We start from the raw sequence: 2248 nt of genomic DNA, 5'->3' as shown, positions 1-2248 counted from the left end.
CCCCCCACGGGCCGACCGGCCGCCTGCCCGGAGTGAGGCCGGCCCGCCCACTCGCGGCCTCCTCTGGGTCCCGCGCTAACGCGGCCCCGCGCCGCGGGTGCCCCGCCGGGCCCGCGCGCCAAGGTCGCGAGTCTCCACGCCGCGCTTGACCTGGCGGCAGCACCGTACTTGACAGCGTATTGTCGCCAACACCACCCCACCAGCATCCCGGCCGAGCGCTGCTCCCGCAAACTTTCGAGACGAACGTGGGTAAAGCACTCTCCCCATTTCCCTCATTTGTTTGGTGGCGGGGGTTTGAATCAGTTCTTCCAAGGCCATGGGGGGCGATGAAATAGTGCTGGCAAACATTAACCCATCGGGCTCGTTGCTGAGGTTTTACATCTTTACGGCGACCGTATCAAACAGGGTCGTCCCTGTTTAACAATCCATCGAGACTGCAACTGCAAAACCACTTGACAAAACTGAGGGGTACCCTGCGGGTGTGGGTAGTGAAGTTGACGAGTAAGTAACCCGGGCCAGGCAGGCTGGACAGAGAGGAAAGGCTGGCCCGGGAGCCGGGAGACGTGGGTTCAACCGGGTTTAACTTGGGCTTCGTCCCACCTCCCTGTGACCCTGGGCAAGTTACAACACCGCTCTGGGTCTCGGATTCTTCCTTCGCACAGGAATAGGATTGAGTAGGGGAGAAGGAGACCGACATTTCTGTGTTGGTTACTCTCACGAAACCTATTTCTTCTACGTCTCAGAACTTCTAGTAGATCATTATTAACCCCGTTTTACAGACGACGAAACGGAGGCTTAAAGTTAAGAACTGGACAAGTACCTCCCCCGCACCACATTGCCTCCCCGAGCGACAGGTGGGCGTTAATCCTGGACGTCTCTGATCCCGCTTCTCAGGAGCCGCATTTCTGTCCCGGGCCAGCCCCGCACCCGAAACCCCATAAGCTGCCTCGCTTTTAAAACTTTCGTGCGGCGAAGAGTGTCCTAAGAGAAAAAGAAACACCGGCCGCGAGCCTGCGCCTTTAAGAAGGGTAGGCTGTGATTTTGACGTCACCAGCTCTTCCGCCCCTCACCCCGAGAATGGTCGCGTCCGGGCCTGGAGTCGCCCGCCAGCCGGTGCACGCCGGGTTAGCACGTGGGTACTAAGGGGCCAACCGTGTGCTTTCCCTGAGAAAAGACTTTGCGGCTCTCCAACGCTAGGAAGCCCGAAATGGGGGGCGGGGAGTGACCCGTGAAATGCTGCTGATCAAAAGGGCCCTGAGAGAAGGCGCCCTTTACATGCCCTTCCCATACCAACCGAATTCTGAAATGACACAAAATAATTTTATAAACTGACAGGGCGAGAACCCAGCCCCTATTAGGGTCCTTTACTCCCTCAAAGTTATGACTTACACAGTTTCACAGCCATCAGCCAAGAGATAACTCCCCCCCATTTTACAGAGGAGGAAACTGAGGCCCTTGTGTGTAATGACTCCTGGTGTGGAGTAGAATCCAGACTTCTCCTACGCACTCTCCCATTTTTCACATGAGAAAATGGGGACCCCAGAGGTCAAGTTGCACCAAGATCACACAAATGAAAGAGCTAGAATTCAAACCCCCTCCTACCTGAGTCCAGAGGATCTCCCATCCCATCCCATTCTCAACCAGGGCTCTCTGCTCCCTGCAAATGTTTACTCAGGCCTCAGGCCCCAAAGAACTCTAAGATACAGCGTGGTGGGGCTGCACTACTTACCTGCCTCCAGATCGGAGAACTGGGAGGGCGGGACCTGGTTCCAATCTGGGCTGCCTGCTGCAGCAGCTGTGGGACCTCTAGCAAGTATCTAGAGTCCTTTAAGCCTTCGTTTCACCCATTTATAAATGAGCTGATGGGGATCAAAATACCCCTGCCTCATGGGAATTTGAGGATGTAATGAGTTAATAGCTCTAAAGTGCTTTAGAACCCTGTCTGGCACTTGGCAAGCAGCTGGTGACCACTACTATTATTACTGATTGCCCCCCAGCCCCACTCCAGGACCTGTGGCACAGAAAGTTCTGGAAAGGGTCTTTAGAGCAACCAGGATTCTGGTCCCACCTCTGCCTCTAAATGCAGGCACAGATAGTGATAACTCCTTACACACCTTCTTCCCCAGAGCAAAGTAGCACAGCCAGGAATGAAACATGGTGACCTCTGAGCCTCAGTTTCCTTCACAGTAGAATGAGGGGCTTGCACTCCATTTCTGGTTTTCTTCTTGCAATAGGATGCCTTTGAGAT

At 54.8% G+C, this 2248-nt stretch overlaps 1 protein-coding gene across 1 annotated transcript in view; it reads right to left on the bottom strand.

The window, feature by feature from the left end:
- The window catches only part of SLC25A39 (solute carrier family 25 member 39), a 5071-nt gene extending 4118 nt beyond the window's left edge, over positions 1–953 (bottom strand). The window contains exon 1 of the mRNA XM_024761202.1: positions 821–953. The gene's annotated coding sequence lies outside the window, so the exon portion shown is untranslated. The remainder of the gene's footprint in view (positions 1–820) is intronic.
- Positions 954–2248: the final 1295 nt, after the last annotated feature.

The sequence above is a fragment of the Neophocaena asiaeorientalis genome, unplaced genomic scaffold, assembly GCF_003031525.2.
Source record: "Neophocaena asiaeorientalis asiaeorientalis breed wild unplaced genomic scaffold, Neophocaena_asiaeorientalis_V1.1 scaffold30, whole genome shotgun sequence".
Taxonomy (NCBI): domain Eukaryota; kingdom Metazoa; phylum Chordata; class Mammalia; order Artiodactyla; family Phocoenidae; genus Neophocaena; species Neophocaena asiaeorientalis.
This window is presented reverse-complemented; position numbering and strand designations above follow the sequence as displayed.